The sequence below is a fragment of the Oncorhynchus clarkii genome, chromosome 4, assembly GCF_045791955.1.
Source record: "Oncorhynchus clarkii lewisi isolate Uvic-CL-2024 chromosome 4, UVic_Ocla_1.0, whole genome shotgun sequence".
Lineage (NCBI taxonomy): Eukaryota > Metazoa > Chordata > Actinopteri > Salmoniformes > Salmonidae > Oncorhynchus > Oncorhynchus clarkii.
The window spans coordinates 10056281-10081051 of NC_092150.1; the positions used below are offsets into that span (position 1 = coordinate 10056281).

The 24771-nt window shown below is 39.9% G+C and overlaps 25 non-coding genes across 25 annotated transcripts; all 25 read right to left on the reverse strand.

Annotated features, from left to right (window-relative positions):
• Positions 1-217: 217 nt before the first annotated feature.
• LOC139408194 (small nucleolar RNA U3) lies at positions 218-433 on the reverse strand. The gene has a single exon (XR_011634244.1). It is a non-coding gene; the product is annotated as a small nucleolar RNA U3 (small nucleolar RNA).
• A 788-nt stretch (positions 434-1221) lies between these two features.
• LOC139408195 (small nucleolar RNA U3) lies at positions 1222-1437 on the reverse strand. The gene has a single exon (XR_011634245.1). It is a non-coding gene; the product is annotated as a small nucleolar RNA U3 (small nucleolar RNA).
• Positions 1438-2225: 788 nt separating this feature from the next.
• LOC139408196 (small nucleolar RNA U3) lies at positions 2226-2441 on the reverse strand. Its single transcript, XR_011634246.1, has one exon. It is a non-coding gene; the product is annotated as a small nucleolar RNA U3 (small nucleolar RNA).
• Positions 2442-3229: 788 nt separating this feature from the next.
• On the reverse strand, positions 3230-3445 carry LOC139408197 (small nucleolar RNA U3). The gene has a single exon (XR_011634247.1). It is a non-coding gene; the product is annotated as a small nucleolar RNA U3 (small nucleolar RNA).
• Positions 3446-4233: 788 nt separating this feature from the next.
• Positions 4234-4449, reverse strand: LOC139408198 (small nucleolar RNA U3). Its single transcript, XR_011634248.1, has one exon. It is a non-coding gene; the product is annotated as a small nucleolar RNA U3 (small nucleolar RNA).
• A 788-nt stretch (positions 4450-5237) lies between these two features.
• Positions 5238-5453, reverse strand: LOC139408199 (small nucleolar RNA U3). The gene has a single exon (XR_011634249.1). It is a non-coding gene; the product is annotated as a small nucleolar RNA U3 (small nucleolar RNA).
• Positions 5454-6241: 788 nt separating this feature from the next.
• On the reverse strand, positions 6242-6457 carry LOC139408200 (small nucleolar RNA U3). The gene has a single exon (XR_011634250.1). It is a non-coding gene; the product is annotated as a small nucleolar RNA U3 (small nucleolar RNA).
• A 788-nt stretch (positions 6458-7245) lies between these two features.
• LOC139408201 (small nucleolar RNA U3) lies at positions 7246-7461 on the reverse strand. Its single transcript, XR_011634251.1, has one exon. It is a non-coding gene; the product is annotated as a small nucleolar RNA U3 (small nucleolar RNA).
• Positions 7462-8249: 788 nt separating this feature from the next.
• On the reverse strand, positions 8250-8465 carry LOC139408203 (small nucleolar RNA U3). Its single transcript, XR_011634253.1, has one exon. It is a non-coding gene; the product is annotated as a small nucleolar RNA U3 (small nucleolar RNA).
• Positions 8466-9253: 788 nt separating this feature from the next.
• On the reverse strand, positions 9254-9469 carry LOC139408204 (small nucleolar RNA U3). Its single transcript, XR_011634254.1, has one exon. It is a non-coding gene; the product is annotated as a small nucleolar RNA U3 (small nucleolar RNA).
• A 788-nt stretch (positions 9470-10257) lies between these two features.
• On the reverse strand, positions 10258-10473 carry LOC139408205 (small nucleolar RNA U3). Its single transcript, XR_011634255.1, has one exon. It is a non-coding gene; the product is annotated as a small nucleolar RNA U3 (small nucleolar RNA).
• A 788-nt stretch (positions 10474-11261) lies between these two features.
• On the reverse strand, positions 11262-11477 carry LOC139408206 (small nucleolar RNA U3). The gene has a single exon (XR_011634256.1). It is a non-coding gene; the product is annotated as a small nucleolar RNA U3 (small nucleolar RNA).
• Positions 11478-12264: 787 nt separating this feature from the next.
• LOC139408207 (small nucleolar RNA U3) lies at positions 12265-12480 on the reverse strand. The gene has a single exon (XR_011634257.1). It is a non-coding gene; the product is annotated as a small nucleolar RNA U3 (small nucleolar RNA).
• Positions 12481-13267: 787 nt separating this feature from the next.
• Positions 13268-13483, reverse strand: LOC139408208 (small nucleolar RNA U3). The gene has a single exon (XR_011634258.1). It is a non-coding gene; the product is annotated as a small nucleolar RNA U3 (small nucleolar RNA).
• Positions 13484-14270: 787 nt separating this feature from the next.
• On the reverse strand, positions 14271-14486 carry LOC139408209 (small nucleolar RNA U3). The gene has a single exon (XR_011634259.1). It is a non-coding gene; the product is annotated as a small nucleolar RNA U3 (small nucleolar RNA).
• Positions 14487-15274: 788 nt separating this feature from the next.
• Positions 15275-15490, reverse strand: LOC139408210 (small nucleolar RNA U3). Its single transcript, XR_011634260.1, has one exon. It is a non-coding gene; the product is annotated as a small nucleolar RNA U3 (small nucleolar RNA).
• A 788-nt stretch (positions 15491-16278) lies between these two features.
• Positions 16279-16494, reverse strand: LOC139408211 (small nucleolar RNA U3). Its single transcript, XR_011634261.1, has one exon. It is a non-coding gene; the product is annotated as a small nucleolar RNA U3 (small nucleolar RNA).
• A 788-nt stretch (positions 16495-17282) lies between these two features.
• On the reverse strand, positions 17283-17498 carry LOC139408212 (small nucleolar RNA U3). The gene has a single exon (XR_011634262.1). It is a non-coding gene; the product is annotated as a small nucleolar RNA U3 (small nucleolar RNA).
• Positions 17499-18286: 788 nt separating this feature from the next.
• Positions 18287-18502, reverse strand: LOC139408214 (small nucleolar RNA U3). Its single transcript, XR_011634264.1, has one exon. It is a non-coding gene; the product is annotated as a small nucleolar RNA U3 (small nucleolar RNA).
• A 788-nt stretch (positions 18503-19290) lies between these two features.
• Positions 19291-19506, reverse strand: LOC139408216 (small nucleolar RNA U3). The gene has a single exon (XR_011634265.1). It is a non-coding gene; the product is annotated as a small nucleolar RNA U3 (small nucleolar RNA).
• A 788-nt stretch (positions 19507-20294) lies between these two features.
• On the reverse strand, positions 20295-20510 carry LOC139408217 (small nucleolar RNA U3). Its single transcript, XR_011634266.1, has one exon. It is a non-coding gene; the product is annotated as a small nucleolar RNA U3 (small nucleolar RNA).
• A 788-nt stretch (positions 20511-21298) lies between these two features.
• Positions 21299-21514, reverse strand: LOC139408218 (small nucleolar RNA U3). Its single transcript, XR_011634267.1, has one exon. It is a non-coding gene; the product is annotated as a small nucleolar RNA U3 (small nucleolar RNA).
• A 788-nt stretch (positions 21515-22302) lies between these two features.
• LOC139408219 (small nucleolar RNA U3) lies at positions 22303-22518 on the reverse strand. The gene has a single exon (XR_011634268.1). It is a non-coding gene; the product is annotated as a small nucleolar RNA U3 (small nucleolar RNA).
• Positions 22519-23305: 787 nt separating this feature from the next.
• LOC139408084 (small nucleolar RNA U3) lies at positions 23306-23521 on the reverse strand. The gene has a single exon (XR_011634145.1). It is a non-coding gene; the product is annotated as a small nucleolar RNA U3 (small nucleolar RNA).
• Positions 23522-24308: 787 nt separating this feature from the next.
• On the reverse strand, positions 24309-24524 carry LOC139408085 (small nucleolar RNA U3). The gene has a single exon (XR_011634146.1). It is a non-coding gene; the product is annotated as a small nucleolar RNA U3 (small nucleolar RNA).
• Between the last annotated feature and the right edge of the window lie 247 nt (positions 24525-24771).

Below are 24771 nucleotides of genomic sequence, written 5' to 3' on the forward strand. Positions count from 1 at the left end.
GTTCTTCTACGTATGAAGGTCAAAGGTTGTCCTGAAAGGAAAATTTTAAAACTCCTCATTTTGAAGCAAAATATAAGGGCTGGACATGGAGATCAACGAAAGCCAGAAAACTGAAAAGATTATTGCTGGGGTCTCAGGACTGATTCAAGAGGTTTTATTTTACTAACGATAAGGATTTGGGAGACATTTCAGTAGTTTTTATTGTACATGGTTAACATCCACTCAGAACATAGTCCCTTCATCCACGTTCATTGAAGAACAAGGAACAGTCATCAAAGGTGGAAGAAAAATGAGCAAAGTCATTTCTAGCCACCAGATTCATGCTCTGAATGGGAATATCTTGAATCGTCATCATGGATAGCGAGATCTACCACTTTAGACACACATTTCTCAAGTAACGCACTATAGAAATGATCCCTGAAAGTATAGTCTTGGTGCATAAGCTGTTGTGATCAAGGTGGAGCATCTTGAAAAGAGCATTTGCACCACCGGTTTGTGTTGCATTCTCAGCATCAACAGTTGTTGCAATCAAATTATGTTAATTATGGAGAATTGCTAGGTTCCTCAATTGAGAAAAATGGTCAACGATGCTGGTTGCCAACAGGTAAAATATGACGTAATGTTGGTGGACAGCCATCCATATTTCAAAGCCGGTTATTTGTGTTGAATTCTACCCCCTTTTAAACATTGTGTGTTTTAGCTATAGACGTATGGGTTGTACCATCAGATTTGTCTCTGTCTTCTGCATCCAGTGGTACCAAGAGCTAGTCTGTGTGATTAACGGGGGCTGAGATAGAGCTGTGTTTGTGAGACAAAGACGGATTCCGAAGGTGCCCAGGCCCGGGTCTATTTTTTTCCCGAAACATCTGTAGAGTCAGAATGGTTTGAATTACAAACTACTAAAAGCTATCTATGAAAAGCTGAGACTCTATCGAACATGCACATGTAACATGTTTTGCTCTATGACGCTCACAAGCTACCAAAAAGTTGTTAGAAGGTACAAGGTTCTTCTACGTATGAAGGTCAAAGGTTGTCCTGAAAGGAAAATTTTAAAACTCCTCATTTTGAAGCAAAATATAAGGGCTGGACATGGAGATCAACGAAAGCCAGAAAACTGAAAAGATTATTGCTGGGGTCTCAGGACTGATTCAAGAGGTTTTATTTTACTAACGATAAGGATTTGGGAGACATTTCAGTAGTTTTTATTGTACATGGTTAACATCCACTCAGAACATAGTCCCTTCATCCACGTTCATTGAAGAACAAGGAACAGTCATCAAAGGTGGAAGAAAAATGAGCAAAGTCATTTCTAGCCACCAGATTCATGCTCTGAATGGGAATATCTTGAATCGTCATCATGGATAGCGAGATCTACCACTTTAGACACACATTTCTCAAGTAACGCACTATAGAAATGATCCCTGAAAGTATAGTCTTGGTGCATAAGCTGTTGTGATCAAGGTGGAGCATCTTGAAAAGAGCATTTGCACCACCGGTTTGTGTTGCATTCTCAGCATCAACAGTTGTTGCAATCAAATTATGTTAATTATGGAGAATTGCTAGGTTCCTCAATTGAGAAAAATGGTCAACGATGCTGGTTGCCAACAGGTAAAATATGACGTAATGTTGGTGGACAGCCATCCATATTTCAAAGCCGGTTATTTGTGTTGAATTCTACCCCCTTTTAAACATTGTGTGTTTTAGCTATAGACGTATGGGTTGTACCATCAGATTCGTCTCTGTCTTCTGCATCCAGTGGTACCAAGAGCTAGTCTGTGTGATTAACGGGGGCTGAGATAGAGCTGTGTTTGTGAGACAAAGACGGATTCCGAAGGTGCCCAGGCCCGGGTCTATTTTTTTCCCGAAACATCTGTAGAGTCAGAATGGTTTGAATTACAAACTACTAAAAGCTATCTATGAAAAGCTGAGACTCTATCGAACATGCACATGTAACATGTTTTGCTCTATGACGCTCACAAGCTACCAAAAAGTTGTTAGAAGGTACAAGGTTCTTCTACGTATGAAGGTCAAAGGTTGTCCTGAAAGGAAAATTTTAAAACTCCTCATTTTGAAGCAAAATATAAGGGCTGGACATGGAGATCAACGAAAGCCAGAAAACTGAAAAGATTATTGCTGGGGTCTCAGGACTGATTCAAGAGGTTTTATTTTACTAACGATAAGGATTTGGGAGACATTTCAGTAGTTTTTATTGTACATGGTTAACATCCACTCAGAACATAGTCCCTTCATCCACGTTCATTGAAGAACAAGGAACAGTCATCAAAGGTGGAAGAAAAATGAGCAAAGTCATTTCTAGCCACCAGATTCATGCTCTGAATGGGAATATCTTGAATCGTCATCATGGATAGCGAGATCTACCACTTTAGACACACATTTCTCAAGTAACGCACTATAGAAATGATCCCTGAAAGTATAGTCTTGGTGCATAAGCTGTTGTGATCAAGGTGGAGCATCTTGAAAAGAGCATTTGCACCACCGGTTTGTGTTGCATTCTCAGCATCAACAGTTGTTGCAATCAAATTATGTTAATTATGGAGAATTGCTAGGTTCCTCAATTGAGAAAAATGGTCAACGATGCTGGTTGCCAACAGGTAAAATATGACGTAATGTTGGTGGACAGCCATCCATATTTCAAAGCCGGTTATTTGTGTTGAATTCTACCCCCTTTTAAACATTGTGTGTTTTAGCTATAGACGTATGGGTTGTACCATCAGATTCGTCTCTGTCTTCTGCATCCAGTGGTACCAAGAGCTAGTCTGTGTGATTAACGGGGGCTGAGATAGAGCTGTGTTTGTGAGACAAAGACGGATTCCGAAGGTGCCCAGGCCCGGGTCTATTTTTTTCCCGAAACATCTGTAGAGTCAGAATGGTTTGAATTACAAACTACTAAAAGCTATCTATGAAAAGCTGAGACTCTATCGAACATGCACATGTAACATGTTTTGCTCTATGACGCTCACAAGCTACCAAAAAGTTGTTAGAAGGTACAAGGTTCTTCTACGTATGAAGGTCAAAGGTTGTCCTGAAAGGAAAATTTTAAAACTCCTCATTTTGAAGCAAAATATAAGGGCTGGACATGGAGATCAACGAAAGCCAGAAAACTGAAAAGATTATTGCTGGGGTCTCAGGACTGATTCAAGAGGTTTTATTTTACTAACGATAAGGATTTGGGAGACATTTCAGTAGTTTTTATTGTACATGGTTAACATCCACTCAGAACATAGTCCCTTCATCCACGTTCATTGAAGAACAAGGAACAGTCATCAAAGGTGGAAGAAAAATGAGCAAAGTCATTTCTAGCCACCAGATTCATGCTCTGAATGGGAATATCTTGAATCGTCATCATGGATAGCGAGATCTACCACTTTAGACACACATTTCTCAAGTAACGCACTATAGAAATGATCCCTGAAAGTATAGTCTTGGTGCATAAGCTGTTGTGATCAAGGTGGAGCATCTTGAAAAGAGCATTTGCACCACCGGTTTGTGTTGCATTCTCAGCATCAACAGTTGTTGCAATCAAATTATGTTAATTATGGAGAATTGCTAGGTTCCTCAATTGAGAAAAATGGTCAACGATGCTGGTTGCCAACAGGTAAAATATGACGTAATGTTGGTGGACAGCCATCCATATTTCAAAGCCGGTTATTTGTGTTGAATTCTACCCCCTTTTAAACATTGTGTGTTTTAGCTATAGACGTATGGGTTGTACCATCAGATTCGTCTCTGTCTTCTGCATCCAGTGGTACCAAGAGCTAGTCTGTGTGATTAACGGGGGCTGAGATAGAGCTGTGTTTGTGAGACAAAGACGGATTCCGAAGGTGCCCAGGCCCGGGTCTATTTTTTTCCCGAAACATCTGTAGAGTCAGAATGGTTTGAATTACAAACTACTAAAAGCTATCTATGAAAAGCTGAGACTCTATCGAACATGCACATGTAACATGTTTTGCTCTATGACGCTCACAAGCTACCAAAAAGTTGTTAGAAGGTACAAGGTTCTTCTACGTATGAAGGTCAAAGGTTGTCCTGAAAGGAAAATTTTAAAACTCCTCATTTTGAAGCAAAATATAAGGGCTGGACATGGAGATCAACGAAAGCCAGAAAACTGAAAAGATTATTGCTGGGGTCTCAGGACTGATTCAAGAGGTTTTATTTTACTAACGATAAGGATTTGGGAGACATTTCAGTAGTTTTTATTGTACATGGTTAACATCCACTCAGAACATAGTCCCTTCATCCACGTTCATTGAAGAACAAGGAACAGTCATCAAAGGTGGAAGAAAAATGAGCAAAGTCATTTCTAGCCACCAGATTCATGCTCTGAATGGGAATATCTTGAATCGTCATCATGGATAGCGAGATCTACCACTTTAGACACACATTTCTCAAGTAACGCACTATAGAAATGATCCCTGAAAGTATAGTCTTGGTGCATAAGCTGTTGTGATCAAGGTGGAGCATCTTGAAAAGAGCATTTGCACCACCGGTTTGTGTTGCATTCTCAGCATCAACAGTTGTTGCAATCAAATTATGTTAATTATGGAGAATTGCTAGGTTCCTCAATTGAGAAAAATGGTCAACGATGCTGGTTGCCAACAGGTAAAATATGACGTAATGTTGGTGGACAGCCATCCATATTTCAAAGCCGGTTATTTGTGTTGAATTCTACCCCCTTTTAAACATTGTGTGTTTTAGCTATAGACGTATGGGTTGTACCATCAGATTCGTCTCTGTCTTCTGCATCCAGTGGTACCAAGAGCTAGTCTGTGTGATTAACGGGGGCTGAGATAGAGCTGTGTTTGTGAGACAAAGACGGATTCCGAAGGTGCCCAGGCCCGGGTCTATTTTTTTCCCGAAACATCTGTAGAGTCAGAATGGTTTGAATTACAAACTACTAAAAGCTATCTATGAAAAGCTGAGACTCTATCGAACATGCACATGTAACATGTTTTGCTCTATGACGCTCACAAGCTACCAAAAAGTTGTTAGAAGGTACAAGGTTCTTCTACGTATGAAGGTCAAAGGTTGTCCTGAAAGGAAAATTTTAAAACTCCTCATTTTGAAGCAAAATATAAGGGCTGGACATGGAGATCAACGAAAGCCAGAAAACTGAAAAGATTATTGCTGGGGTCTCAGGACTGATTCAAGAGGTTTTATTTTACTAACGATAAGGATTTGGGAGACATTTCAGTAGTTTTTATTGTACATGGTTAACATCCACTCAGAACATAGTCCCTTCATCCACGTTCATTGAAGAACAAGGAACAGTCATCAAAGGTGGAAGAAAAATGAGCAAAGTCATTTCTAGCCACCAGATTCATGCTCTGAATGGGAATATCTTGAATCGTCATCATGGATAGCGAGATCTACCACTTTAGACACACATTTCTCAAGTAACGCACTATAGAAATGATCCCTGAAAGTATAGTCTTGGTGCATAAGCTGTTGTGATCAAGGTGGAGCATCTTGAAAAGAGCATTTGCACCACCGGTTTGTGTTGCATTCTCAGCATCAACAGTTGTTGCAATCAAATTATGTTAATTATGGAGAATTGCTAGGTTCCTCAATTGAGAAAAATGGTCAACGATGCTGGTTGCCAACAGGTAAAATATGACGTAATGTTGGTGGACAGCCATCCATATTTCAAAGCCGGTTATTTGTGTTGAATTCTACCCCCTTTTAAACATTGTGTGTTTTAGCTATAGACGTATGGGTTGTACCATCAGATTCGTCTCTGTCTTCTGCATCCAGTGGTACCAAGAGCTAGTCTGTGTGATTAACGGGGGCTGAGATAGAGCTGTGTTTGTGAGACAAAGACGGATTCCGAAGGTGCCCAGGCCCGGGTCTATTTTTTTCCCGAAACATCTGTAGAGTCAGAATGGTTTGAATTACAAACTACTAAAAGCTATCTATGAAAAGCTGAGACTCTATCGAACATGCACATGTAACATGTTTTGCTCTATGACGCTCACAAGCTACCAAAAAGTTGTTAGAAGGTACAAGGTTCTTCTACGTATGAAGGTCAAAGGTTGTCCTGAAAGGAACATTTTAAAACTCCTCATTTTGAAGCAAAATATAAGGGCTGGACATGGAGATCAACGAAAGCCAGAAAACTGAAAAGATTATTGCTGGGGTCTCAGGACTGATTCAAGAGGTTTTATTTTACTAACGATAAGGATTTGGGAGACATTTCAGTAGTTTTTATTGTACATGGTTAACATCCACTCAGAACATAGTCCCTTCATCCACGTTCATTGAAGAACAAGGAACAGTCATCAAAGGTGGAAGAAAAATGAGCAAAGTCATTTCTAGCCACCAGATTCATGCTCTGAATGGGAATATCTTGAATCGTCATCATGGATAGCGAGATCTACCACTTTAGACACACATTTCTCAAGTAACGCACTATAGAAATGATCCCTGAAAGTATAGTCTTGGTGCATAAGCTGTTGTGATCAAGGTGGAGCATCTTGAAAAGAGCATTTGCACCACCGGTTTGTGTTGCATTCTCAGCATCAACAGTTGTTGCAATCAAATTATGTTAATTATGGAGAATTGCTAGGTTCCTCAATTGAGAAAAATGGTCAACGATGCTGGTTGCCAACAGGTAAAATATGACGTAATGTTGGTGGACAGCCATCCATATTTCAAAGCCGGTTATTTGTGTTGAATTCTACCCCCTTTTAAACATTGTGTGTTTTAGCTATAGACGTATGGGTTGTACCATCAGATTCGTCTCTGTCTTCTGCATCCAGTGGTACCAAGAGCTAGTCTGTGTGATTAACGGGGGCTGAGATAGAGCTGTGTTTGTGAGACAAAGACGGATTCCGAAGGTGCCCAGGCCCGGGTCTATTTTTTTCCCGAAACATCTGTAGAGTCAGAATGGTTTGAATTACAAACTACTAAAAGCTATCTATGAAAAGCTGAGACTCTATCGAACATGCACATGTAACATGTTTTGCTCTATGACGCTCACAAGCTACCAAAAAGTTGTTAGAAGGTACAAGGTTCTTCTACGTATGAAGGTCAAAGGTTGTCCTGAAAGGAAAATTTTAAAACTCCTCATTTTGAAGCAAAATATAAGGGCTGGACATGGAGATCAACGAAAGCCAGAAAACTGAAAAGATTATTGCTGGGGTCTCAGGACTGATTCAAGAGGTTTTATTTTACTAACGATAAGGATTTGGGAGACATTTCAGTAGTTTTTATTGTACATGGTTAACATCCACTCAGAACATAGTCCCTTCATCCACGTTCATTGAAGAACAAGGAACAGTCATCAAAGGTGGAAGAAAAATGAGCAAAGTCATTTCTAGCCACCAGATTCATGCTCTGAATGGGAATATCTTGAATCGTCATCATGGATAGCGAGATCTACCACTTTAGACACACATTTCTCAAGTAACGCACTATAGAAATGATCCCTGAAAGTATAGTCTTGGTGCATAAGCTGTTGTGATCAAGGTGGAGCATCTTGAAAAGAGCATTTGCACCACCGGTTTGTGTTGCATTCTCAGCATCAACAGTTGTTGCAATCAAATTATGTTAATTATGGAGAATTGCTAGGTTCCTCAATTGAGAAAAATGGTCAACGATGCTGGTTGCCAACAGGTAAAATATGACGTAATGTTGGTGGACAGCCATCCATATTTCAAAGCCGGTTATTTGTGTTGAATTCTACCCCCTTTTAAACATTGTGTGTTTTAGCTATAGACGTATGGGTTGTACCATCAGATTCGTCTCTGTCTTCTGCATCCAGTGGTACCAAGAGCTAGTCTGTGTGATTAACGGGGGCTGAGATAGAGCTGTGTTTGTGAGACAAAGACGGATTCCGAAGGTGCCCAGGCCCGGGTCTATTTTTTTCCCGAAACATCTGTAGAGTCAGAATGGTTTGAATTACAAACTACTAAAAGCTATCTATGAAAAGCTGAGACTCTATCGAACATGCACATGTAACATGTTTTGCTCTATGACGCTCACAAGCTACCAAAAAGTTGTTAGAAGGTACAAGGTTCTTCTACGTATGAAGGTCAAAGGTTGTCCTGAAAGGAAAATTTTAAAACTCCTCATTTTGAAGCAAAATATAAGGGCTGGACATGGAGATCAACGAAAGCCAGAAAACTGAAAAGATTATTGCTGGGGTCTCAGGACTGATTCAAGAGGTTTTATTTTACTAACGATAAGGATTTGGGAGACATTTCAGTAGTTTTTATTGTACATGGTTAACATCCACTCAGAACATAGTCCCTTCATCCACGTTCATTGAAGAACAAGGAACAGTCATCAAAGGTGGAAGAAAAATGAGCAAAGTCATTTCTAGCCACCAGATTCATGCTCTGAATGGGAATATCTTGAATCGTCATCATGGATAGCGAGATCTACCACTTTAGACACACATTTCTCAAGTAACGCACTATAGAAATGATCCCTGAAAGTATAGTCTTGGTGCATAAGCTGTTGTGATCAAGGTGGAGCATCTTGAAAAGAGCATTTGCACCACCGGTTTGTGTTGCATTCTCAGCATCAACAGTTGTTGCAATCAAATTATGTTAATTATGGAGAATTGCTAGGTTCCTCAATTGAGAAAAATGGTCAACGATGCTGGTTGCCAACAGGTAAAATATGACGTAATGTTGGTGGACAGCCATCCATATTTCAAAGCCGGTTATTTGTGTTGAATTCTACCCCCTTTTAAACATTGTGTGTTTTAGCTATAGACGTATGGGTTGTACCATCAGATTCGTCTCTGTCTTCTGCATCCAGTGGTACCAAGAGCTAGTCTGTGTGATTAACGGGGGCTGAGATAGAGCTGTGTTTGTGAGACAAAGACGGATTCCGAAGGTGCCCAGGCCCGGGTCTATTTTTTTCCCGAAACATCTGTAGAGTCAGAATGGTTTGAATTACAAACTACTAAAAGCTATCTATGAAAAGCTGAGACTCTATCGAACATGCACATGTAACATGTTTTGCTCTATGACGCTCACAAGCTACCAAAAAGTTGTTAGAAAGTACAAGGTTCTTCTACGTATGAAGGTCAAAGGTTGTCCTGAAAGGAAAATTTTAAAACTCCTCATTTTGAAGCAAAATATAAGGGCTGGACATGGAGATCAACGAAAGCCAGAAAACTGAAAAGATTATTGCTGGGGTCTCAGGACTGATTCAAGAGGTCTTATTTTACTAACGATAAGGATTTGGGAGACATTTCAGTAGTTTTTATTGTACATGGTTAACATCCACTCAGAACATAGTCCCTTCATCCACGTTCATTGAAGAACAAGGAACAGTCATCAAAGGTGGAAGAAAAATGAGCAAAGTCATTTCTAGCCACCAGATTCATGCTCTGAATGGGAATATCTTGAATCGTCATCATGGATAGCGAGATCTACCACTTTAGACACACATTTCTCAAGTAACGCACTATAGAAATGATCCCTGAAAGTATAGTCTTGGTGCATAAGCTGTTGTGATCAAGGTGGAGCATCTTGAAAAGAGCATTTGCACCACCGGTTTGTGTTGCATTCTCAGCATCAACAGTTGTTGCAATCAAATTATGTTAATTATGGAGAATTGCTAGGTTCCTCAATTGAGAAAAATGGTCAACGATGCTGGTTGCCAACAGGTAAAATATGACGTAATGTTGGTGGACAGCCATCCATATTTCAAAGCCGGTTATTTGTGTTGAATTCTACCCCCTTTTAAACATTGTGTGTTTTAGCTATAGACGTATGGGTTGTACCATCAGATTCGTCTCTGTCTTCTGCATCCAGTGGTACCAAGAGCTAGTCTGTGTGATTAACGGGGGCTGAGATAGAGCTGTGTTTGTGAGACAAAGACGGATTCCGAAGGTGCCCAGGCCCGGGTCTATTTTTTTCCCGAAACATCTGTAGAGTCAGAATGGTTTGAATTACAAACTACTAAAAGCTATCTATGAAAAGCTGAGACTCTATCGAACATGCACATGTAACATGTTTTGCTCTATGACGCTCACAAGCTACCAAAAAGTTGTTAGAAGGTACAAGGTTCTTCTACGTATGAAGGTCAAAGGTTGTCCTGAAAGGAAAATTTTAAAACTCCTCATTTTGAAGCAAAATATAAGGGCTGGACATGGAGATCAACGAAAGCCAGAAAACTGAAAAGATTATTGCTGGGGTCTCAGGACTGATTCAAGAGGTTTTATTTTACTAACGATAAGGATTTGGGAGACATTTCAGTAGTTTTTATTGTACATGGTTAACATCCACTCAGAACATAGTCCCTTCATCCACGTTCATTGAAGAACAAGGAACAGTCATCAAAGGTGGAAGAAAAATGAGCAAAGTCATTTCTAGCCACCAGATTCATGCTCTGAATGGGAATATCTTGAATCGTCATCATGGATAGCGAGATCTACCACTTTAGACACACATTTCTCAAGTAACGCACTATAGAAATGATCCCTGAAAGTATAGTCTTGGTGCATAAGCTGTTGTGATCAAGGTGGAGCATCTTGAAAAGAGCATTTGCACCACCGGTTTGTGTTGCATTCTCAGCATCAACAGTTGTTGCAATCAAATTATGTTAATTATGGAGAATTGCTAGGTTCCTCAATTGAGAAAAATGGTCAACGATGCTGGTTGCCAACAGGTAAAATATGACGTAATGTTGGTGGACAGCCATCCATATTTCAAAGCCGGTTATTTGTGTTGAATTCTACCCCCTTTTAAACATTGTGTGTTTTAGCTATAGACGTATGGGTTGTACCATCAGATTCGTCTCTGTCTTCTGCATCCAGTGGTACCAAGAGCTAGTCTGTGTGATTAACGGGGGCTGAGATAGAGCTGTGTTTGTGAGACAAAGACGGATTCCGAAGGTGCCCAGGCCCGGGTCTATTTTTTTCCCGAAACATCTGTAGAGTCAGAATGGTTTGAATTACAAACTACTAAAAGCTATCTATGAAAAGCTGAGACTCTATCGAACATGCACATGTAACATGTTTTGCTCTATGACGCTCACAAGCTACCAAAAAGTTGTTAGAAGGTACAAGGTTCTTCTACGTATGAAGGTCAAAGGTTGTCCTGAAAGGAAAATTTTAAAACTCCTCATTTTGAAGCAAAATATAAGGGCTGGACATGGAGATCAACGAAAGCCAGAAAACTGAAAAGATTATTGCTGGGGTCTCAGGACTGATTCAAGAGGTTTTATTTTACTAACGATAAGGATTTGGGAGACATTTCAGTAGTTTTTATTGTACATGGTTAACATCCACTCAGAACATAGTCCCTTCATCCACGTTCATTGAAGAACAAGGAACAGTCATCAAAGGTGGAAGAAAAATGAGCAAAGTCATTTCTAGCCACCAGATTCATGCTCTGAATGGGAATATCTTGAATCGTCATCATGGATAGCGAGATCTACCACTTTAGACACACATTTCTCAAGTAACGCACTATAGAAATGATCCCTGAAAGTATAGTCTTGGTGCATAAGCTGTTGTGATCAAGGTGGAGCATCTTGAAAAGAGCATTTGCACCACCGGTTTGTGTTGCATTCTCAGCATCAACAGTTGTTGCAATCAAATTATGTTAATTATGGAGAATTGCTAGGTTCCTCAATTGAGAAAAATGGTCAACGATGCTGGTTGCCAACAGGTAAAATATGACGTAATGTTGGTGGACAGCCATCCATATTTCAAAGCCGGTTATTTGTGTTGAATTCTACCCCCTTTTAAACATTGTGTGTTTTAGCTATAGACGTATGGGTTGTACCATCAGATTCGTCTCTGTCTTCTGCATCCAGTGGTACCAAGAGCTAGTCTGTGTGATTAACGGGGGCTGAGATAGAGCTGTGTTTGTGAGACAAAGACGGATTCCGAAGGTGCCCAGGCCCGGGTCTTTTTTTTACAGAAACATCTGTAGAGTCAGAATGGTTTGAATTACAAACTACTAAAAGCTATCTATGAAAAGCTGAGACTCTATCGAACATGCACATGTAACATGTTTTGCTCTATGACGCTCACAAGCTACCAAAAAGTTGTTAGAAAGTACAAGGTTCTTCTACGTATGAAGGTCAAAGGTTGTCCTGAAAGGAAAATTTTAAAACTCCTCATTTTGAAGCAAAATATAAGGGCTGGACATGGAGATCAACGAAAGCCAGAAAACTGAAAAGATTATTGCTGGGGTCTCAGGACTGATTCAAGAGGTTTTATTTTACTAACGATAAGGATTTGGGAGACATTTCAGTAGTTTTTATTGTACATGGTTAACATCCACTCAGAACATAGTCCCTTCATCCACGTTCATTGAAGAACAAGGAACAGTCATCAAAGGTGGAAGAAAAATGAGCAAAGTCATTTCTAGCCACCAGATTCATGCTCTGAATGGGAATATCTTGAATCGTCATCATGGATAGCGAGATCTACCACTTTAGACACACATTTCTCAAGTAACGCACTATAGAAATGATCCCTGAAAGTATAGTCTTGGTGCATAAGCTGTTGTGATCAAGGTGGAGCATCTTGAAAAGAGCATTTGCACCACCGGTTTGTGTTGCATTCTCAGCATCAACAGTTGTTGCAATCAAATTATGTTAATTATGGAGAATTGCTAGGTTCCTCAATTGAGAAAAATGGTCAACGATGCTGGTTGCCAACAGGTAAAATATGACGTAATGTTGGTGGACAGCCATCCATATTTCAAAGCCGGTTATTTGTGTTGAATTCTACCCCCTTTTAAACATTGTGTGTTTTAGCTATAGACGTATGGGTTGTACCATCAGATTCGTCTCTGTCTTCAGCATCCAGTGGTACCAAGAGTTAGTCTGTGTGATTAACGGGGGCTGAGATAGAGCTGTGTTTGTGAGACAAAGACGGATTCCAAAGGTGCCCAGGCCCGGGTCTTTTTTTTACAGAAACATCTGTAGAGTCAGAATGGTTTGAATTACAAACTACTAAAAGCTATCTATGAAAAGCTGAGACTCTATCGAACATGCACATGTAACATGTTTTGCTCTATGACGCTCACAAGCTACCAAAAAGTTGTTAGAAAGTACAAGGTTCTTCTACGTATGAAGGTCAAAGGTTGTCCTGAAAGGAAAATTTTAAAACTCCTCATTTTGAAGCAAAATATAAGGGCTGGACATGGAGATCAACGAAAGCCAGAAAACTGAAAAGATTATTGCTGGGGTCTCAGGACTGATTCAAGAGGTTTTATTTTACTAACGATAAGGATTTGGGAGACATTTCAGTAGTTTTTATTGTACATGGTTAACATCCACTCAGAACATAGTCCCTTCATCCACGTTCATTGAAGAACAAGGAACAGTCATCAAAGGTGGAAGAAAAATGAGCAAAGTCATTTCTAGCCACCAGATTCATGCTCTGAATGGGAATATCTTGAATCGTCATCATGGATAGCGAGATCTACCACTTTAGACACACATTTCTCAAGTAACGCACTATAGAAATGATCCCTGAAAGTATAGTCTTGGTGCATAAATTGTTGTGATCAAGGTGGAGCATCTTGAAAAGAGTATTTGCACCACCGGTTTGTGTTGCATTCTCAGCATCAACAGTTGTTGCAATCAAATTATGTTAATTATGGAGAATTGCTAGGTTCCTCAATTGAGAAAAATGGTCAACGATGCTGGTTGCCAACAGGTAAAATATGACGTAATGTTGGTGGACAGCCATCCATATTTCAAAGCCGGTTATTTGTGTTGAATTCTACCCCCTTTTAAACATTGTGTGTTTTAGCTATAGACGTATGGGTTGTACCATCAGATTCGTCTCTGTCTTCAGCATCCAGTGGTACCAAGAGTTAGTCTGTGTGATTAACGGGGGCTGAGATAGAGCTGTGTTTGTGAGACAAAGACGGATTCCAAAGGTGCCCAGGCCCGGGTCTTTTTTTTACAGAAACATCTGTAGAGTCAGAATGGTTTGAATTACAAACTACTAAAAGCTATCTATGAAAAGCTGAGACTCTATCGAACATGCACATGTAACATGTTTTGCTCTATGACGCTCACAAGCTACCAAAAAGTTGTTAGAAAGTACAAGGTTCTTCTACGTATGAAGGTCAAAGGTTGTCCTGAAAGGAAAATTTTAAAACTCCTCATTTTGAAGCAAAATATAAGGGCTGGACATGGAGATCAACGAAAGCCAGAAAACTGAAAAGATTATTGCTGGGGTCTCAGGACTGATTCAAGAGGTTTTATTTTACTAACGATAAGGATTTGGGAGACATTTCAGTAGTTTTTATTGTACATGGTTAACATCCACTCAGAACATAGTCCCTTCATCCACGTTCATTGAAGAACAAGGAACAGTCATCAAAGGTGGAAGAAAAATGAGCAAAGTCATTTCTAGCCACCAGATTCATGCTCTGAATGGGAATATCTTGAATCGTCATCATGGATAGCGAGATCTACCACTTTAGACACACATTTCTCAAGTAACGCACTATAGAAATGATCCCTGAAAGTATAGTCTTGGTGCATAAGCTGTTGTGATCAAGGTGGAGCATCTTGAAAAGAGCATTTGCACCACCGGTTTGTGTTGCATTCTCAGCATCAACAGTTGTTGCAATCAAATTATGTTAATTATGGAGAATTGCTAGGTTCCTCAATTGAGAAAAATGGTCAACGATGCTGGTTGCCAACAGGTAAAATATGACGTAATGTTGGTGGACAGCCATCCATATTTCAAAGCCGGTTATTTGTGTTGAATTCTACCCCCTTTTAAACATTGTGTGTTTTAGCTATAGACGTATGGGTTGTACCATCAGATTCGTCTCTGTCTTCTGCATCCAGTGGTACCAAGAGCTAGTCTGTGTGATTAACGGGGGCTGAGATAGAGCTGTGTTTGTGAGACAAAGACGGATTCCGAAGGTGCCCAGGCCCGGGTCTATTTTTTTCCAGAAACATCTGTAGAGTCAGAATGGTTAGAATTACAAACTACTAAAAGCTATCTATGAAAAGCTGAGACTCTATCGAACATGCACATGTAACATGTTTTGCTCTATGACGCTCACAAGCTACCAAAAAGTTGTTAGAAGGTACAAGGTTCTTCTACGTATGAAGGTCAAAGGTTGTCCTGAAAGGAACATTTTAAAACTCCTCATTTTGAAGCAAAATATAAGGGCTGGACATGGAGATCAACGAAAGCCAGAAAACTGAAAAGATTATTGCTGGGGTCTCAGGACTGATTCAAGAGGTTTTATTTTACTAACGATAAGGATTTGGGAGACATTTCAGTAGTTTTTATTGTACATGGTTAACATCCACTCAGAACATAGTCCCTTCATCCACGTTCATTGAAGAACAAGGAACAGTCATCAAAGGTGGAAGAAAAATGAGCAAAGTCATTTCTAGCCACCAGATTCATGCTCTGAATGGGAATATCTTGAATCGTCATCATGGATAGCGAGATCTACCACTTTAGACACACATTTCTCAAGTAACGCACTATAGAAATGATCCCTGAAAGTATAGTCTTGGTGCATAAGCTGTTGTGATCAAGGTGGAGCATCTTGAAAAGAGCATTTGCACCACCGGTTTGTGTTGCATTCTCAGCATCAACAGTTGTTGCAATCAAATTATGTTAATTATGGAGAATTGCTAGGTTCCTCAATTGAGAAAAATGGTCAACGATGCTGGTTGCCAACAGGTAAAATATGACGTAATGTTGGTGGACAGCCATCCATATTTCAAAGCCGGTTATTTGTGTTGAATTCTACCCCCTTTTAAACATTGTGTGTTTTAGCTATAGACGTATGGGTTGTACCATCAGATTCGTCTCTGTCTTCTGCATCCAGTGGTACCAAGAGCTAGTCTGTGTGATTAACGGGGGCTGAGATAGAGCTGTGTTTGTGAGACAAAGACGGATTCCGAAGGTGCCCAGGCCCGGGTCTATTTTTTTCCCGAAACATCTGTAGAGTCAGAATGGTTTGAATTACAAACTACTAAAAGCTATCTATGAAAAGCTGAGACTCTATCGAACATGCACATGTAACATGTTTTGCTCTATGACGCTCACAAGCTACCAAAAAGTTGTTAGAAAGTACAAGGTTCTTCTACGTATGAAGGTCAAAGGTTGTCCTGAAAGGAAAATTTTAAAACTCCTCATTTTGAAGCAAAATATAAGGGCTGGACATGGAGATCAACGAAAGCCAGAAAACTGAAAAGATTATTGCTGGGGTCTCAGGACTGATTCAAGAGGTTTTATTTTACTAACGATAAGGATTTGGGAGACATTTCAGTAGTTTTTATTGTACATGGTTAACATCCACTCAGAACATAGTCCCTTCATCCACGTTCATTGAAGAACAAGGAACAGTCATCAAAGGTGGAAGAAAAATGAGCAAAGTCATTTCTAGCCACCAGATTCATGCTCTGAATGGGAATATCTTGAATCGTCATCATGGATAGCGAGATCTACCACTTTAGACACACATTTCTCAAGTAACGCACTATAGAAATGATCCCTGAAAGTATAGTCTTGGTGCATAAGCTGTTGTGATCAAGGTGGAGCATCTTGAAAAGAGCATTTGCACCACCGGTTTGTGTTGCATTCTCAGCATCAACAGTTGTTGCAATCAAATTATGTTAATTATGGAGAATTGCTAGGTTCCTCAATTGAGAAAAATGGTCAACGATGCTGGTTGCCAACAGGTAAAATATGACGTAATGTTGGTGGACAGCCATCCATATTTCAAAGCCGGTTATTTGTGTTGAATTCTACCCCCTTTTAAACATTGTGTGTTTTAGCTATAGACGTATGGGTTGTACCATCAGATTCGTCTCTGTCTTCTGCATCCAGTGGTACCAAGAGCTAGTCTGTGTGATTAACGGGGGCTGAGATAGAGCTGTGTTTGTGAGACAAAGACGGATTCCGAAGGTGCCCAGGCCCGGGTCTATTTTTTTCCCGAAACATCTGTAGAGTCAGAATGGTTTGAATTACAAACTACTAAAAGCTATCTATGAAAAGCTGAGACTCTATCGAACATGCACATGTAACATGTTTTGCTCTATGACGCTCACAAGCTACCAAAAAGTTGTTAGAAGGTACAAGGTTCTTCTACGTATGAAGGTCAAAGGTTGTCCTGAAAGGAAAATTTTAAAACTCCTCATTTTGAAGCAAAATATAAGGGCTGGACATGGAGATCAACGAAAGCCAGAAAACTGAAAAGATTATTGCTGGGGTCTCAGGACTGATTCAAGAGGTTTTATTTTACTAACGATAAGGATTTGGGAGACATTTCAGTAGTTTTTATTGTACATGGTTAACATCCACTCAGAACATAGTCCCTTCATCCACGTTCATTGAAGAACAAGGAACAGTCATCAAAGGTGGAAGAAAAATGAGCAAAGTCATTTCTAGCCACCAGATTCATGCTCTGAATGGGAATATCTTGAATCGTCATCATGGATAGCGAGATCTACCACTTTAGACACACATTTCTCAAGTAACGCACTATAGAAATGATCCCTGAAAGTATAGTCTTGGTGCATAAGCTGTTGTGATCAAGGTGGAGCATCTTGAAAAGAGCATTTGCACCACCGGTTTGTGTTGCATTCTCAGCATCAACAGTTGTTGCAATCAAATTATGTTAATTATGGAGAATTGCTAGGTTCCTCAATTGAGAAAAATGGTCAACGATGCTGGTTGCCAACAGGTAAAATATGACGTAATGTTGGTGGACAGCCATCCATATTTCAAAGCCGGTTATTTGTGTTGAATTCTACCCCCTTTTAAACATTGTGTGTTTTAGCTATAGACGTATGGGTTGTACCATCAGATTCGTCTCTGTCTTCTGCATCCAGTGGTACCAAGAGCTAGTCTGTGTGATTAACGGGGGCTGAGATAGAGCTGTGTTTGTGAGACAAAGACGGATTCCGAAGGTGCCCAGGCCCGGGTCTATTTTTTTCCCGAAACATCTGTAGAGTCAGAATGGTTTGAATTACAAACTACTAAAAGCTATCTATGAAAAGCTGAGACTCTATCGAACATGCACATGTAACATGTTTTGCTCTATGACGCTCACAAGCTACCAAAAAGTTGTTAGAAGGTACAAGGTTCTTCTACGTATGAAGGTCAAAGGTTGTCCTGAAAGGAAAATTTTAAAACTCCTCATTTTGAAGCAAAATATAAGGGCTGGACATGGAGATCAACGAAAGCCAGAAAACTGAAAAGATTATTGCTGGGGTCTCAGGACTGATTCAAGAGGTTTTATTTTACTAACGATAAGGATTTGGGAGACATTTCAGTAGTTTTTATTGTACATGGTTAACATCCACTCAGAACATAGTCCCTTCATCCACGTTCATTGAAGAACAAGGAACAGTCATCAAAGGTGGAAGAAAAATGAGCAAAGTCATTTCTAGCCACCAGATTCATGCTCTGAATGGGAATATCTTGAATCGTCATCATGGATAGCGAGATCTACCACTTTAGACACACATTTCTCAAGTAACGCACTATAGAAATGATCCCTGAAAGTATAGTCTTGGTGCATAAGCTGTTGTGATCAAGGTGGAGCATCTTGAAAAGAGCATTTGCACCACCGGTTTGTGTTGCATTCTCAGCATCAACAGTTGTTGCAATCAAATTATGTTAATTATGGAGAATTGCTAGGTTCCTCAATTGAGAAAAATGGTCAACGATGCTGGTTGCCAACAGGTAAAATATGACGTAATGTTGGTGGACAGCCATCCATATTTCAAAGCCGGTTATTTGTGTTGAATTCTACCCCCTTTTAAACATTGTGTGTTTTAGCTATAGACGTATGGGTTGTACCATCAGATTCGTCTCTGTCTTCTGCATCCAGTGGTACCAAGAGCTAGTCTGTGTGATTAACGGGGGCTGAGATAGAGCTGTGTTTGTGAGACAAAGACGGATTCCGAAGGTGCCCAGGCCCGGGTCTATTTTTTTCCCGAAACATCTGTAGAGTCAGAATGGTTTGAATTACAAACTACTAAAAGCTATCTATGAAAAGCTGAGACTCTATCGAACATGCACATGTAACATGTTTTGCTCTATGACGCTCACAAGCTACCAAAAAGTTGTTAGAAGGTACAAGGTTCTTCTACGTATGAAGGTCAAAGGTTGTCCTGAAAGGAACATTTTAAAACTCCTCATTTTGAAGCAAAATATAAGGGCTGGACATGGAGATCAACGAAAGCCAGAAAACTGAAAAGATTATTGCTGGGGTCTCAGGACTGATTCAAGAGGTTTTATTTTACTAACGATAAGGATTTGGGAGACATTTCAGTAGTTTTTATTGTACATGGTTAACATCCACTCAGAACATAGTCCCTTCATCCACGTTCATTGAAGAACAAGGAACAGTCATCAAAGGTGGAAGAAAAATGAGCAAAGTCATTTCTAGCCACCAGATTCATGCTCTGAATGGGAATATCTTGAATCGTCATCATGGATAGCGAGATCTACCACTTTAGACACACATTTCTCAAGTAACGCACTATAGAAATGATCCCTGAAAGTATAGTCTTGGTGCATAAGCTGTTGTGATCAAGGTGGAGCATCTTGAAAAGAGCATTTGCACCACCGGTTTGTGTTGCATTCTCAGCATCAACAGTTGTTGCAATCAAATTATGTTAATTATGGAGAATTGCTAGGTTCCTCAATTGAGAAAAATGGTCAACGATGCTGGTTGCCAACAGGTAAAATATGACGTAATGTTGGTGGACAGCCATCCATATTTCAAAGCCGGTTATTTGTGTTGAATTCTACCCCCTTTTAAACATTGTGTGTTTTAGCTATAGACGTATGGGTTGTACCATCAGATTCGTCTCTGTCTTCTGCATCCAGTGGTACCAAGAGCTAGTCTGTGTGATTAACGGGGGCTGAGATAGAGCTGTGTTTGTGAGACAAAGACGGATTCCGAAGGTGCCCAGGCCCGGGTCTATTTTTTTCCCGAAACATCTGTAGAGTCAGAATGGTTTGAATTACAAACTACTAAAAGCTATCTATGAAAAGCTGAGACTCTATCGAACATGCACATGTAACATGTTTTGCTCTATGACGCTCACAAGCTACCAAAAAGTTGTTAGAAAGTACAAGGTTCTTCTACGTATGAAGGTCAAAGGTTGTCCTGAAAGGAAAATTTTAAAACTCCTCATTTTGAAGCAAAATATAAGGGCTGGACATGGAGATCAACGAAAGCCAGAAAACTGAAAAGATTATTGCTGGGGTCTCAGGACTGATTCAAGAGGTCTTATTTTACTAACGATAAGGATTTGGGAGACATTTCAGTAGTTTTTATTGTACATGGTTAACATCCACTCAGAACATAGTCCCTTCATCCACGTTCATTGAAGAACAAGGAACAGTCATCAAAGGTGGAAGAAAAATGAGCAAAGTCATTTCTAGCCACCAGATTCATGCTCTGAATGGGAATATCTTGAATCGTCATCATGGATAGCGAGATCTACCACTTTAGACACACATTTCTCAAGTAACGCACTATAGAAATGATCCCTGAAAGTATAGTCTTGGTGCATAAGCTGTTGTGATCAAGGTGGAGCATCTTGAAAAGAGCATTTGCACCACCGGTTTGTGTTGCATTCTCAGCATCAACAGTTGTTGCAATCAAATTATGTTAATTATGGAGAATTGCTAGGTTCCTCAATTGAGAAAAATGGTCAACGATGCTGGTTGCCAACAGGTAAAATATGACGTAATGTTGGTGGACAGCCATCCATATTTCAAAGCCGGTTATTTGTGTTGAATTCTACCCCCTTTTAAACATTGTGTGTTTTAGCTATAGACGTATGGGTTGTACCATCAGATTCGTCTCTGTCTTCTGCATCCAGTGGTACCAAGAGCTAGTCTGTGTGATTAACGGGGGCTGAGATAGAGCTGTGTTTGTGAGACAAAGACGGATTCCGAAGGTGCCCAGGCCCGGGTCTATTTTTTTCCCGAAACATCTGTAGAGTCAGAATGGTTTGAATTACAAACTACTAAAAGCTATCTATGAAAAGCTGAGACTCTATCGAACATGCACATGTAACATGTTTTGCTCTATGACGCTCACAAGCTACCAAAAAGTTGTTAGAAAGTACAAGGTTCTTCTACGTATGAAGGTCAAAGGTTGTCCTGAAAGGAAAATTTTAAAACTCCTCATTTTGAAGCAAAATATAAGGGCTGGACATGGAGATCAACGAAAGCCAGAAAACTGAAAAGATTATTGCTGGGGTCTCAGGACTGATTCAAGAGGTTTTATTTTACTAACGATAAGGATTTGGGAGACATTTCAGTAGTTTTTATTGTACATGGTTAACATCCACTCAGAACATAGTCCCTTCATCCACGTTCATTGAAGAACAAGGAACAGTCATCAAAGGTGGAAGAAAAATGAGCAAAGTCATTTCTAGCCACCAGATTCATGCTCTGAATGGGAATATCTTGAATCGTCATCATGGATAGCGAGATCTACCACTTTAGACACACATTTCTCAAGTAACGCACTATAGAAATGATCCCTGAAAGTATAGTCTTGGTGCATAAGCTGTTGTGATCAAGGTGGAGCATCTTGAAAAGAGCATTTGCACCACCGGTTTGTGTTGCATTCTCAGCATCAACAGTTGTTGCAATCAAATTATGTTAATTATGGAGAATTGCTAGGTTCCTCAATTGAGAAAAATGGTCAACGATGCTGGTTGCCAACAGGTAAAATATGACGTAATGTTGGTGGACAGCCATCCATATTTCAAAGCCGGTTATTTGTGTTGAATTCTACCCCCTTTTAAACATTGTGTGTTTTAGCTATAGACGTATGGGTTGTACCATCAGATTCGTCTCTGTCTTCTGCATCCAGTGGTACCAAGAGCTAGTCTGTGTGATTAACGGGGGCTGAGATAGAGCTGTGTTTGTGAGACAAAGACGGATTCCGAAGGTGCCCAGGCCCGGGTCTATTTTTTTCCCGAAACATCTGTAGAGTCAGAATGGTTTGAATTACAAACTACTAAAAGCTATCTATGAAAAGCTGAGACTCTATCGAACATGCACATGTAACATGTTTTGCTCTATGACGCTCACAAGCTACCAAAAAGTTGTTAGAAGGTACAAGGTTCTTCTACGTATGAAGGTCAAAGGTTGTCCTGAAAGGAAAATTTTAAAACTCCTCATTTTGAAGCAAAATATAAGGGCTGGACATGGAGATCAACGAAAGCCAGAAAACTGAAAAGATTATTGCTGGGGTCTCAGGACTGATTCAAGAGGTTTTATTTTACTAACGATAAGGATTTGGGAGACATTTCAGTAGTTTTTATTGTACATGGTTAACATCCACTCAGAACATAGTCCCTTCATCCACGTTCATTGAAGAACAAGGAACAGTCATCAAAGGTGGAAGAAAAATGAGCAAAGTCATTTCTAGCCACCAGATTCATGCTCTGAATGGGAATATCTTGAATCGTCATCATGGATAGCGAGATCTACCACTTTAGACACACATTTCTCAAGTAACGCACTATAGAAATGATCCCTGAAAGTATAGTCTTGGTGCATAAGCTGTTGTGATCAAGGTGGAGCATCTTGAAAAGAGCATTTGCACCACCGGTTTGTGTTGCATTCTCAGCATCAACAGTTGTTGCAATCAAATTATGTTAATTATGGAGAATTGCTAGGTTCCTCAATTGAGAAAAATGGTCAACGATGCTGGTTGCCAACAGGTAAAATATGACGTAATGTTGGTGGACAGCCATCCATATTTCAAAGCCGGTTATTTGTGTTGAATTCTACCCCCTTTTAAACATTGTGTGTTTTAGCTATAGACGTATGGGTTGTACCATCAGATTCGTCTCTGTCTTCTGCATCCAGTGGTACCAAGAGTTAGTCTGTGTGATTAACGGGGGCTGAGATAGAGCTGTGTTTGTGAGACAAAGACGGATTCCGAAGGTGCCCAGGCCCGGGTCTTTTTTTTACAGAAACATCTGTAGAGTCAGAATGGTTTGAATTACAAACTACTAAAAGCTATCTATGAAAAGCTGAGACTCTATCGAACATGCACATGTAACATGTTTTGCTCTATGACGCTCACAAGCTACCAAAAAGTTGTTAGAAAGTACAAGGTTCTTCTACGTATGAAGGTCAAAGGTTGTCCTGAAAGGAAAATTTTAAAACTCCTCATTTTGAAGCAAAATATAAGGGCTGGACATGGAGATCAACGAAAGCCAGAAAACTGAAAAGATTATTGCTGGGGTCTCAGGACTGATTCAAGAGGTTTTATTTTACTAACGATAAGGATTTGGGAGACATTTCAGTAGTTTTTATTGTACATGGTTAACATCCACTCAGAACATAGTCCCTTCATCCACGTTCATTGAAGAACAAGGAACAGTCATCAAAGGTGGAAGAAAAATGAGCAAAGTCATTTCTAGCCACCAGATTCATGCTCTGAATGGGAATATCTTGAATCGTCATCATGGATAGCGAGATCTACCACTTTAGACACACATTTCTCAAGTAACGCACTATAGAAATGATCCCTGAAAGTATAGTCTTGGTGCATAAATTGTTGTGATCAAGGTGGAGCATCTTGAAAAGAGCATTTGCACCACCGGTTTGTGTTGCATTCTCAGCATCAACAGTTGTTGCAATCAAATTATGTTAATTATGGAGAATTGCTAGGTTCCTCAATTGAGAAAAATGGTCAACGATGCTGGTTGCCAACAGGTAAAATATGACGTAATGTTGGTGGACAGCCATCCATATTTCAAAGCCGGTTATTTGTGTTGAATTCTACCCCCTTTTAAACATTGTGTGTTTTAGCTATAGACGTATGGGTTGTACCATCAGATTCGTCTCTGTCTTCAGCATCCAGTGGTACCAAGAGTTAGTCTGTGTGATTAACGGGGGCTGAGATAGAGCTGTGTTTGTGAGACAAAGACGGATTCCGAAGGTGCCCAGGCCCGGGTCTTTTTTTTACAGAAACATCTGTAGAGTCAGAATGGTTTGAATTACAAACTACTAAAAGCTATCTATGAAAAGCTGAGACTCTATCGAACATGCACATGTAACATGTTTTGCTCTATGACGCTCACAAGCTACCAAAAAGTTGTTAGAAAGTACAAGGTTCTTCTACGTATGAAGGTCAAAGGTTGTCCTGAAAGGAAAATTTTAAAACTCCTCATTTTGAAGCAAAATATAAGGGCTGGACATGGAGATCAACGAAAGCCAGAAAACTGAAAAGATTATTGCTGGGGTCTCAGGACTGATTCAAGAGGTCTTATTTTACTAACGATAAGGATTTGGGAGACATTTCAGTAGTTTTTATTGTACATGGTTAACATCCACTCAGAACATAGTCCCTTCATCCACGTTCATTGAAGAACAAGGAACAGTCATCAAAGGTGGAAGAAAAATGAGCAAAGTCATTTCTAGCCACCAGATTCATGCTCTGAATGGGAATATCTTGAATCGTCATCATGGATAGCGAGATCTACCACTTTAGACACACATTTCTCAAGTAACGCACTATAGAAATGATCCCTGAAAGTATAGTCTTGGTGCATAAATTGTTGTGATCAAGGTGGAGCATCTTGAAAAGAGTATTTGCACCACCGGTTTGTGTTGCATTCTCAGCATCAACAGTTGTTGCAATCAAATTATGTTAATTATGGAGAATTGCTAGGTTCCTCAATTGAGAAAAATGGTCAACGATGCTGGTTGCCAACAGGTAAAATATGACGTAATGTTGGTGGACAGCCATCCATATTTCAAAGCCGGTTATTTGTGTTGAATTCTACCCCCTT